The following is a 12,683-nucleotide window of genomic DNA, read 5'->3' on the forward strand; positions in this document are numbered from 1 at the left end:
GATAAACTTTCTTGGAAAATAAATTCCAGACAGTTGTAAAATTGAATTCCAGGCTGATGACTAGTTGATGGCTTCAAAGCAAATGAATTCCAGGTTGATGACTAGTTGATCGTTTCAAAGCATTGCTTGCACGATTTGGAGATGGGTTGTCAGTTTGGGATTGAAGAAATGTCATCTTAGAGATTGATCGTAATTGGTTACTCTCCTGGGCTTTTGGTTAAAGATCATGTATTGTGCTTGACTTGGCTAATTCAGCGTAAAGAATTTAAAATTGTTTCATGCAAAATTTCTAGCTCAGAATATACTTCATGTCTGAATGCGAAAGGTCCACATGCCATTTAAAAACTCTTCTTGGGCTGGAAACCCGTCAACTTTCGCTTGGCTTCATTGCCATCAGACAAGAAAATTAAAGTCGTTGAAAATTCTTATGTTGACGATCCGGTTGCTGAATTTTCTCTGCATGCTTCCAGCACAATTGCTAGGCTTCACGGTGCAATTTAGAGCACGGAATCTTAAGTTTGGTGCTTGTTTCAACACAATGAATTCCTCAAATGACAAATATCCTTATCCAATTAGAAGTTCCAAATTGAATTTTCATTGATCGGTCAATCGAAACAAACAGTAATAATTGACCACAATTATCCTTCTTGGTTGTTGAGAATAACCTTTCAAAATGATGCCTATAAATAGGCTCTGGCATGTCGATGTTCTTACAAAATCCATACTTCATACGTTCATTTATTTATTTTTTCACTGCTATCTCACTATACATTCTTTATTCTGATCACCCAACACTCTTTAGCTCTGCTCAAGCTCTTATTGCTCTTCTGCAAGGCTGTTCAACAAAGACTTAGTGTATATCATGGGAAGTATTGCCAAGTTGAGTCGTAATTCTTTCCCAGATGGTTTCCTTTTTGGATCTTCTTCATCAGCTTACCAGGTACAAACATTGCTTCAAGTACTCTGGTCGAAGAGAGAAACGCCTCAATTGATTGCTCTCTGATAACGTTTAAATTATATGCAGTTTGAAGGTGAAACAAACAGGAGAGGTAAAGGGCCGAATATATGGGACACCTTCATCGAGGAGCATCCAGGTATCTCTTTATTCAATGCAGGAGTTCGTTACAATGCTTTCCTAACTAAAACAACGAATATAAATCTCTCAAGGAGTCACCTGCCAGCATGTTGATGGCCTGCCTAAAACCATAGTGTATTTTGTCTATTAAATCCAAAAGAAGAGAGGAAAGGGAAAGAAAGAAGGTGACTTTTTGGGGTTAGGGGGCGAAAGTGCGTGCAAATTAAAGATGTAAAATATGATTTTTATCAAATAATATATATTCAAAGGAATTTAAGAACAGATTCTGAAAAATTGCAGAGAGGATAAGCGACCATAGCAATGCAAAGGTGGCAGTTGATTTCTATAATCGCTACAAGGTACGATGTTCATCTTATTTTTCTTTTGGTTGCCTCTTGTCGATCTGATCACCATTACACTTGTTGATATATTTTACACACAAAATGTTAACAGGAAGATGTGCAAAAGAATGAGGGAATGGGAATGGATGCTTTCAGATTCTCTATTTCTTGGTCTAGGGTATTACCACGTAAGTGTGTTCTTTTTGTTTTTACCCTACTTCTCGTTCCTTTTTAATTCACCAGGATGGGACGCGACTTGACATTCGAAGTCCCACATTTTTCCTTACTTTGACTTTTCAATCATCGAATTGAATTCATCAGATGGCAGACTAAGTGCTGGAATAAACGAAGAAGGGATCCAGTTTACAACAATCTCATCGATGAGCTCATAAAAAATGGTTTATAACCCTTTCCTTTTCCTCGATCACTGTGTTTCATAATAATGTTACCGACTAAATAAGCATCTTGAAGTGGCCATGGTAAATGCAGGGGCAATCTTACTTTGCTTGAATTTCGAAGATTTGAAAAGCATTTTCCAAACTTTCATACAAAACGTTTCACACTTTAGTTTTCTCATATTATTTTTGCTCTGAAATGTACAGGTATACAGCCTTATGTAACTCTCTTTCATTGGGACACTCCACAAGCAATTGAGGACAAATATGGTGGTTTCTTGAGCCCTGATATTTTGTAAGTAATCGTTTTTTATATTCATATTATATAAACATCCCACTTTAATTTAAATCCTCCATGCTTGAATCTAATCATTTCAAAACTCGTATAGAAACGATTTCCGAGACTTTGTGGAGCTTTGCTTTCAAAGATTTGGAGACCGAGTGAAGCACTGGATCACTTTAAATGAGCCTTTTATGTTTTAGCGTCAATGGTTATGACACGGGCAGCATGGCACCCGGCAGAATTTCAACTTTGGAGAATTATCCAGGCCAGCCCAAAATCTCTGGTGCCACCGAGGTTTACATTGTAACCCATCATCTATTGCTTGCTCATGCAACGGCTGTGAAAGTATACAAGGAAAAGTATCAGGTTTGCAAAAGCTAAAGCTATAATTTAATTTGTGGTTCGTTCATAAACATGTTTCACCAAAGTTTTCAGTGTGACTGTGCTAATTTTATCATTGACAAAATCTCGTCAGACGCGTCAAGGAGGAAAAATTGGGATAACCCTCGTCTCTCATTGGTTTGAACCTTACTCAACTAGTGAAAGTGATCGGATGGCAACTAAACGAAGCCTTGATTTTATGCTTGGATGGTAAGCATTTTGCTAGCTGATTTGGATATATAATAATTTGAAACATTAATTAGGATTCTTAAATTCTATGGAGAAGAAACCAGGATCGCCGGTTAATCTAGTGTATCCTTGTATGTCTTTGGCAGGTACATGGATCCTCTAACTAAAGGTGAGTATCCACAGAATATGCACGACTACGTCGGAGGAAGATTGCCTAGATTCAGTGAGGAGGAATCCAAGATGCTGAGAGGATCTTATGACTTCATCGGGATCAATTACTACACTACATATTATGCTCAGAACGTTGAGGATGTTAACTATAAAAATATTGGGTTCATGGAAGATGCTCGTGTTAAACTGGCCAGGTGAATTTATTTACTTGTTAATTAAATGATAAAAAAAAAAAAAAAAAAAAAAAAACCTCTCAGAATAAGAAGAATACAAGGTCTAAAATTCTACGCTTTCTCACTTGTGTTGATGTTATTTTACAGGGGAGAGAAATGGAATACCAATAGGCCCACAGGTGAATGTGATTCTTCATTCTTGTTTCAACAAATTAGTAATTGATGTGTAGAATCTTTCTCTTTTCCCCTTGGTATTGAGATATATAAATCAAATTCGCAGGCGGGTTCAAGTTGGCTTTATATTTATCCCGAAGGTATTCGTCATCTTTTTGAATTACGTAAAGGACGCGTATGAAAATCCAACAATATATATCACTGAAAATGGTAAGAACAGAGCTAACAGCCCTCATGTGTTTTATGGTTATAGCTGTCAAGAAGCTTCTGATTTACTGATTTGTTGGTTTTTTTTTTATTAGGAGTTGATGACGTGAGTTCCTCGTCACTAGAGGAAGCCCTGAATGATCCCATAAGAGAGCAATATTATAAAGACATTTTCCACAATGTTCTGAAATCTATCAAGTGAGTTTGTGCTTTCCAAATTCATGTTCTCGCTTCCTTTTTCAAATAAAAGGAATTTCTTTCTCAGTCTGTTCTGCTCTAAAAGCTTGACTTTTGCAGTGACCATGGTGTCGATGTCAAGGGGTTTTTTGCTTGGTCATTCTTGGATGATTTTGAATGGGGATCCGGCTATGGTTCAAGGTTTGGTCTCTTCTACATTGACTACGAAAACAACTTGAAACGATGATATGCCAAAAATTCTGTGAAGTGGTTTGAAGCAATTTCTGAAGAAGGACGAAAGTACTAAACTCAACGATAACATGTGAGGACTCTTTTCATCTCCTCTTATTATTATCAGAAAAATCTCTCAACATTTCTCATAGCACAAATGATTGCAATAACAGAGAATCAAAATCTCGAGTGGAGGAGGGATCGGCTCGTAGCCGTAAGAAGTCGAGAATTGAATAAACAATGGCACGAAATATATAAGGTATTATTGTATATCATCTTCCATAAATACTAATTTTATTGTATTCATTTTTCATGCTTAACAAACTAATAATTTTATTAACAATGCAGGAGCCCTTTTCGTATGATCAAGACCTTCCAAACGCTGGAGTCATACTTTGTTGCAGCAAGTTAGGTTTCCACGTCTGATAAATTCTATTCCATGTTTACGGACATCTGTGGATCTTTGTCTTCGAATTCTCACATTTTCGTCTAGGATGCTGTTCTTGCTGTCATAATAACATTTATTTGTATTTTTTATTTTTTTATTGTTTACGTGTATTGATTGGTTATTAATCGAATTCGATATTAAATAATAACTTGCTCCGCGCAATTTCTTTTTCCAGTAATATTTTGAAGGATACTTCTATCCATGCATTAACCTTTTCACTAGAATTCGAGGAATGCATTGTCAGACTGAAATTTATCAAGACCAAGTGAAAAATAAATAGATAATACCCATGGAACTTAATTAATTCCTGAGGATGCAAAATGTAGGGTCTCTTTGAAATAATCCTTAAATTCAAGGGGATCAGGGGGTGTAAGCAATTTTGGCGCTTATAGTGCTAAAGTGGCCCGAATTTGCCGGTTAAGAACCTCATTTCTCTCCATCTCATTGGATTCCCCGCGGCGGCTTTTTTGTCAAGGTATTACACGTGTTAGTTGTTTCTAGATGGATTATCGCTCACAGCATTTTATTTTATTTTCGTTTCTCTCTTCACATTCGTACTACTCATTTAAAGATTTCTGGGGTAATATCTGAGTTGCTGTTATTTGAGTGACTGTCAACGTTTTTTTTATTTGTAATTTTGTTGTAGGTTTTTGTTTTATCTTTTAATTTAAATTTATTAATTTTTGTTTCTCAATCTTGGTCCTCTTTCCTTTTGTTTTTTAATTTTGATTTATTAAAATTTAATTGGGCTTTGTGGTTTTTTAGGTTTGGTACTTCTAGTTAAGTTAATTCAGAGATTGATTTCATATGAATTGTAATGGTGCTGGACCATAAGAGCAACCATACTTTTTGTATTTATATTTTTAGTTTATGCACACACACAAAGAGTAGAATATACTACACATAATAAATAAACATATATAAGGTATTTATATATATAAAAAATCTCTTTCCATAATACTTTTGATCAAATAACATGGTCACGAGTTGACATTGCTTTTTTAACTTATATTTTTTTTATCCCATTACTCGACATTTGTTATTTTTTTATGAAATAGACTTCATGGTTTTTCTTTGTGTTTTTTTTCTACTGGGATTATCCTGATCTCATGACTTAACTCGTGGGTTTTGTCAGTTAACCTAGGTGGGCCCGCACCCTTTTTTCGGCTTTTAATTACTCTTTATTGTTTTGGATCCTTTTGTATGGCTAACTTTTTTTTAGCTTTACCCTTCAATATTTTGTTTGTTAAGAACTGAGTTTCGTGATTTTTTATATTTGATGCTTTTAGTCAAGCAGCCCATGTCACGAGTTTTGAAATAAACTACCGATGGATTTGGCGGGTTGACTCAAGTGAATTAAAGTGTAAAAACCCTAATTTTCTACATTCTTTTTGGTGATACATTGGAAATTTTCAATGTATTTTTTTTTATACAAGTTCCACTGAAATTTGTACCAAGATTTTCAGCGGAGTCTCCTCTATATCAGAAGGTCCCCAGTTATCGAAAAAATCATATTATATTTCCAATTTCATTTCACAACTTGATCCAATCATCCTAGATCTAAATCCAACTCGTCATCATCAACACAACACATCTTATTCAATAACATCATACAATTTCAAGTTCATAAAACAACAATGCATAATTAGATTGTTACATAATATCATATAAACTATATTGTGCATAATAACACCATATAATGTAACTTAAGTGAAGGATTCACTATTCTACTATAAATATGCACCGTGGCTTAAATTAGATACCTTAGTTACAAAATTATATCAAAGTCATACATCCTCCAAAAAAAAAAAATACTTTTAGCTTGGTTTGAATAATTACATTTCAAGTTTATGGAGATAAGTCTCTTAATTTTCAAAATAATTACATGGCCAAAATACCAAAAAATAACTAAAACTAAATCACTCATGACCATGACCTATGAGACCTGACAAAAAATTAATATAATTAGACATATACACATATAGTAAGAAATAATAACAACGACAAGTTTAATAATTCCATGGACCAAAAACAAAAAATGCATAAAAAAATCATATTTACTACATAAATATAAAAGTATAAATCTCTACAATATATATTTTTTTCATCATTTCTAATATCCAAATCTATACTAATTCCCAATCCATTTATCTGAGAATAATTTTATCTTGGAAAATCTCAACATTTTAATAATCTTCGAAACACCACTCTTTAATGAATCAATTCTCATTTAATACGCAAGATATTCCTCTCATGATTATACCATTATTTTATCTCATTATTTTTGAAATAATTAATCTCATATACTTTCTCTTCCATTTTTTCAGAATGGTAATTGTTGATAACGATGATTCTCGGCAAGTGTAGCTCAACTTTGATGATGTTGTAAGTTCTGTTTCTTAGAGGTCACCAGTTTGTAGTACCTTATAGATCAATCAGAAGCCATTGGAGACTTGCATGATCTTTAACTTATAATGGCATGTTTGAATTAATCGAAGTATATTACAAGTTAGTCCGGACAACCCACACTAATTAAAAAAAATACACGTAAAATAAGATTAGATTAAGATAATATTAGTAATAATATTTGTTCAAATCAATTACTATGCCTATAAATTTGATTAGAGTTAGACATATAGAAAATTAATTTTATTAAATTAGTTTATGATGTCACCATGCCTTCAAAAATTATGTTCAGGTTTGGAAACAAATCCTCCTCATTTTTGTCTCCCCGATTCCAACAAGCCAACATTGACTTAAGAATCAGATACACTACATTAACATACAGTTGTAAAAACCACCAGATCAAACTTTGCCACGACTTTAGAAGAAGGGCTCGTTAGTAACTTACTTAATAATGTCTCCTTGATAATGACAAATTACCCCTCATTAACATCATACTTTTCCATCTGATTTGCCTGGAATAGATTTATAATTAAAACCTGCAGTTAGGCAATCTTATTTCTTCAACCAATCGATCACTTGTAACTGAGCCGAAAACAAAACACCTAATTTTATTGAACCAACAACACCAATGTAGTGAAATTAAGTAACAAGAAGGTGGTGTTAAAGGGGCATGACAAACAGTTCATCGTCATCATAAAAAGAACGGTCCAAGATCATTCCTGTCTTTGAAACTATAGTTGTTCAGCTATAACCATATTCCTTACTCATCTTTTCTTCTGATGATCAGAGTGACACAGCTAAATCATGCGTCGCCATTGCACTACAGAAAAGCAGTCGATGTACCTGTCATCACCACACATCGTCAGTTATCAAATTATAGAATCTTATGTTTTAATTCATCTATGAGCAATAACCCCAACCGCTAACTGATTCTCCGATCGCTCTCGACCTCTCTCGTTCCCGCCTTCTGCCTTCGCTAACTCAATTCCCCTCAGACTGATCAATACCAACCTAGTACACTACTACTAAGCTGTCATCTGGCTTACCAACTACTTTTTCTCTGTCTTATGTCTCCCAAATTCACTCCTATTTTTGGACTCTACAACCACTGACTCTTCGATTCAATGAAACCATGTTTTTCCGCACTATGATCCGCCAGCCTCTACTCCTCGCCACTATCTCCATTCGTGCTCATGAATCCCTGGATCTCTGATGCTGAGTTTTTCAAGCCCTAATCCCTCCCCCCAAATCTTGACAAAGATTTGATCTTTTCTGATATGCATGCTTAATTACGCGGGCTCTATAGCCTTCCATCATCATGATCGAATCTGATTTTTTTTTTTTTGTTTTAATTATCTCTGACTCTTCTTTGATACAGCCTATCCAAGTTATATTACTGCATACATAGTGGATCCGTTAAACTGCCTAATTGAGCCCAGAAAGGTAAAACTTGTTTTTATGAAAGCGATGCCTAAACATTGAAACCCTCTTCATTAATTTACAATCACCATAAAAGTGCTCTCGCGTGTTTTCTAGTCACTCTAATATGATTGGTTTTTTTTTTAGTGTGGAAAGGATTTGTTAGGTTGTACAATTTTATTGCAGTTTGTTGCGAAAAAAAAAAGCTCAAAATTGTTTGTTCTTCAACTGTACTTTTTCAACTTAACCAAATTCTTGTAACTCCTGTCTTTGTGATCTGCTGCTCGTGTTTACTATTTAGCTCGTGAGTAATTTTGGCTACGATCTGGGTTTGATTGTAGTACAATTGACGCATCCTGTGTATTCTTTTGGTTTCCCAGTCTTATACATTTATTAATAGATTCCTAGAAAGCGTGCAATCAATTTGTTTTCTTAGAAAGCAGGTTCTTTTGGAACCCTGTCAAAAGCTCTGTTTTCTATGACTGGTTGAGTGTTGATAGGAGATGTTAGTGTCAGATTTTATTGCTAATAGTGATATGACAGGTTGCTTATTCCTCTTAAACTTAACATGATCTTACTAATAAAGAAACCAAAGGCTGTTTTTTTATCCCAGCCTGCTATTAAACTTTGTTGTTTTAACTTTTATCTCAATTGGGTGTTGTGTCGATGGTCGTGAATTTTGGGTGGTTTATGTTAATGTATTTGGTTTTGAGTGCATGCTTGATCGTGTTGTTTAAATCATTATACTTGACCCAATAATAAACTAGGAATCATGAGGCCATTGCTGTGTAGTTCTGTTACTTTCTTTGTGTTATCGTACATGGGTCTGGCACAGATTTTGAATAAGAAGCTCAAAGATGTTGAGATTAGCCTTCCAATAGTCCTTACGGCAACATAGCATTCTGGCTTGGCAAAAAGGCAAACGAGTAAGTTGTTAAATAACTCTTCCGGATAATGGCCCATTCTTTGTCTGTTGTGTGCTTGATCATGATTTCAATATTCTGTTAATCAGGTATCAATCTCATAAGTGGCACTGTATATGTACGTGGTGCACCAAATGAGGATCTGTGTGTAGTAATAAAACGAGCTGTTTTTTCAGCTTCATTCTAGCTTCAATAATCCTACAAGAGTCATCGAGGCCACCACCTTTTGAGTTATCAGAAGCAGGCTCGGGGGTGAATTGAGATTGCCATTACTCTGTATTTCCACAGTGATGTCTTGTGATAAGCCTTTGAACTTGTGAGTTCCTTCGTCTTCTATTATGTGGTTCTGATTTCTGTGTAAAAATGTTTTCAGAACCTAGTGACCTGGCCAGATTGATTTTGTAACAAGAATTTCTGTGTGTCATTGGTAACTCGTATCTTCTTGCCGACATTTTCCTGGCACTTCTGTCCTAACGCGCCGTTAGACCAGTCAGTTTTACCTTGCCAGCTCCGCACCAGTCCAGCGACATACAATCTAAAAATGAACTGCTGTAAAAATTATGGGAAATGTTATGATAGAGCCCATATATAATGTAAATTAACTCCCACTCAGCTTCATATTTGGCACCTCCCTTTTTCACCATAGCATAATTTATGTGTGTGTGTGTTGTGTGTAGAGAGAGAGAGAGAGGAGGACCATTGCCATATGAGGTGGAGATTGCTCAGTTACATGTCAAAAGATATGGGAGTTTCTCGACCAATCGCAGTTCAGATTGAAATGTGGGAATTTAGAACGAAAGTGTGTACTTGTGTTTGTCTCCTTGGACATGGTCGATTGATCAGCTGCAAGGTATTAGTGTCATGTAGCTTAAACCAAATGTTCCTTTGTCCAATCACGTGTTTGGGAATAATCAAAATAGTGTTGATCCGAACATCTTAAACTGAACTTGATTTCCAGTTTAATGACTGTGATTGCGCTGCTGAGAGTGGGAAATATGTGGTATGAACAGTGTATTGTGGTCGGTGATTCAATTGAATGAATTCTAGTCAGTTAGAACCAAAAAATATTGTGCTTTCTAATATAATGAAAAGTTTAAAATTGGTTTCAAATTTTAGAATTGCATTGTTGAAGGCCTTAAGGTTTTTACAGATATCATCACTTGAAGTTGTACCCCAGAAGATGAATCTGGCTCCTTGTCAATGAAGAAGAACCAGTTGTTGTAGAATCATACGATGAGATTTACTATTCCCTGAGCCTTCAGAAGGTTTCTTAGCTCGCATACAGAGCCCCATCCAGAACAATCCGTAAACTTGCCCAGATTACCTGCTGGTTTTACTTTTGCCTCCTCCTGGTCTTATTTTAGCTGTCTTACTGACCAGTAAATGCTCTTCACCTTGCTTTGGATGAATAAATTAACTTTCTGTTTTCTTACAGTGGCCAGTTGAAGATACAAGTAAAAGGAAGAGGTTGGGGTGACACTAAAGATCATCCTCTATCTCCCTGTGTTTATATTTCTTCTGAAGCCAGTACGAGCTACTTACAGCTTTGCCGCCAGCTCGTCAGCAGGTCAGAAAAGAATTTCTTTCTTTCTCTCTTTTCTTATAGACAAAAAATAATTAGAGGAAAGCATAGAATATAATAAAGCAAGCAGGGGTATGTGAACTAGCTTCCGGGCTGTTATGTCGATGAATTAAAAAATGTACGCTTGGTGGTGATATTTGCGAAGTATCACTTCCTTTTGATGCTTGTTCAACAGTGGCTTGGAGTAAAAGACATGCCATAGTAATGGACTAGCTTGTTTGAAGGATTTGAACTTGTAAAAAAACGTCAGGGCTGGCTGGGATAGTAGGAATTGAAAAAAAAAAAAAAAAACAGTACAAGGGCACTAATTTCCTGCGAAATAATGGCTCTCTCTACTACAGAGTAAATACATTGAACTCCCGGTACATCAATACCTCATGGAAATTTTGATCTTGTAGGAGCTGGGAATTAGTGGGGAAAAGAAAGCATAATTCAGATATATGGTTATCTTAGAAGTCTAACAATTTCCTGAACTTCTAAGTAGTTGGCGAGCAATAGTAAATTTATTTTTGATAACCTCTATAGTTTCTCAGTCACAGACAATTTTCACTAAGCTAATTAATAACCTTTTTTCTGCGGATCAGAAACTTAGTCCTTGAAGCAAACATATAGAGAATATTTCTTGCCATCCATTGCTTTCTTACTCTAACAATTTCTTATTCAGATTGTGCTGAACTGCTGTCCTTTTTTGTTTATTTAAAATTGAATTGAAAAAATAAATTGGAATTGATTGAACCCCAACTTTTTCCATCATTGATGGATGGGTTATTTTATGTTTGAACATTTAAGAGCTGTTGGAATTCTATGTTCTTTAAGCATTTTAGCCAGCGTGTTTTTTAATTCACTAATTCCCATGAGTCACATTTTGCATGGGAAAACTGTAAAGCTATTCTTTGACAGTTTGGATTCAATGTGTTAGGTGCAAGCTCATATAGGCAAAAACTCCGACGACAGATAAGCTTGATAGATGGGCAGAATCAACAGTTGAAATCTCCCTAAATCCGACCGGTGAATGCACTTTACTTATGCAGAGTTTTGAGATTTTCTACTTCGCCATGGCTTAGGCTGCCACACTAAGCATCTACATCGTGGACCATAGGAATATGTAGCAATGACATTCTTATTCTTACTTATTTCATAACGAGTCGCCCACGCCAGTCACCCAGACAAGCGAAAGGGCCAGAGGCCTCTCAATATGGGTCAAGGTTTGAACACACATCCCCCTCGCCCCTTTCTTTCTTTTGTATTTTTCTTACCATCTTCCCCTCCCCTTTTTGTGGCTGCTTATATCATTACCGTATACATGAAAAGCTCTAGTTCGGTTTCAATTAACATAAAAATGATCTGTGTATCAATTGATTAAATTTTTATTAAGAATTAAAGTTTACACTCCTGATATCTGTTGTCTCGGCATTTATATTTGCTTTCACCCGTAAGTGCTTTTAGATATCTGTCCAGTCCTTCCGCTTCCGTTATCGGTAGCTCTTATACACATTGCACTAGTTGCCTTTATTTGTTTCCAAGCAAATATGCAGGATACTCAACACAGGCCGATGACAACCTTCTTCTGCTTTTTTTCAGATTTGAGAATCATAGCTCCGATTTTATAGATGCCTTTTGATCATCAATGATTTGTGTGCACAGAAGGCATATTATAGGAATTATAGCAAATTCTATGGATTTTAATACATATGCTAGGCAATCACCACATTGGCGATATAATATTACTAGCTGTAATGATGCATACACAATTCATTTTTCTTATCATTTCTTAAATTAATTTATAGAGAAAAGAAAACTTTTGCTTGGTTTGTGAACAGCTTTAGATTATTCCTTGCAATGTTGATTTCCTTTCTTATACTGTCAGATTTTGTGCTCGGTAACAGCAAGAGTATGCTGATTAGGTGTCTCTGGCCTTGCTACTTTTTGTTATTAAATTATCAGCTCCGATTTACTTTTAGCCACTGTTCTTATTTTTGATTTGTGTTTGTATCACACTGATTCTTGGATGTTTTTACCTTTGGAATACATCAACCCTAAATAGCCAACAAGTCCAACCACTCAACTCTCCCACCGAGTTGCTTGTCTCCTGATATATCTCTCTGAGG

At 35.5% G+C, this 12,683-nt stretch overlaps 1 pseudogene; it reads left to right on the forward strand.

Moving 5' to 3' along the window:
- Positions 1-720: 720 nt before the first annotated feature.
- Positions 721-4,419, forward strand: LOC118050556 (beta-glucosidase 12-like; annotated as a pseudogene).
- Positions 4,420-12,683: the final 8,264 nt, after the last annotated feature.

Source organism: Populus alba, chromosome 7 (assembly GCF_005239225.2).
Source record: "Populus alba chromosome 7, ASM523922v2, whole genome shotgun sequence".
Lineage (NCBI taxonomy): Eukaryota > Viridiplantae > Streptophyta > Magnoliopsida > Malpighiales > Salicaceae > Populus > Populus alba.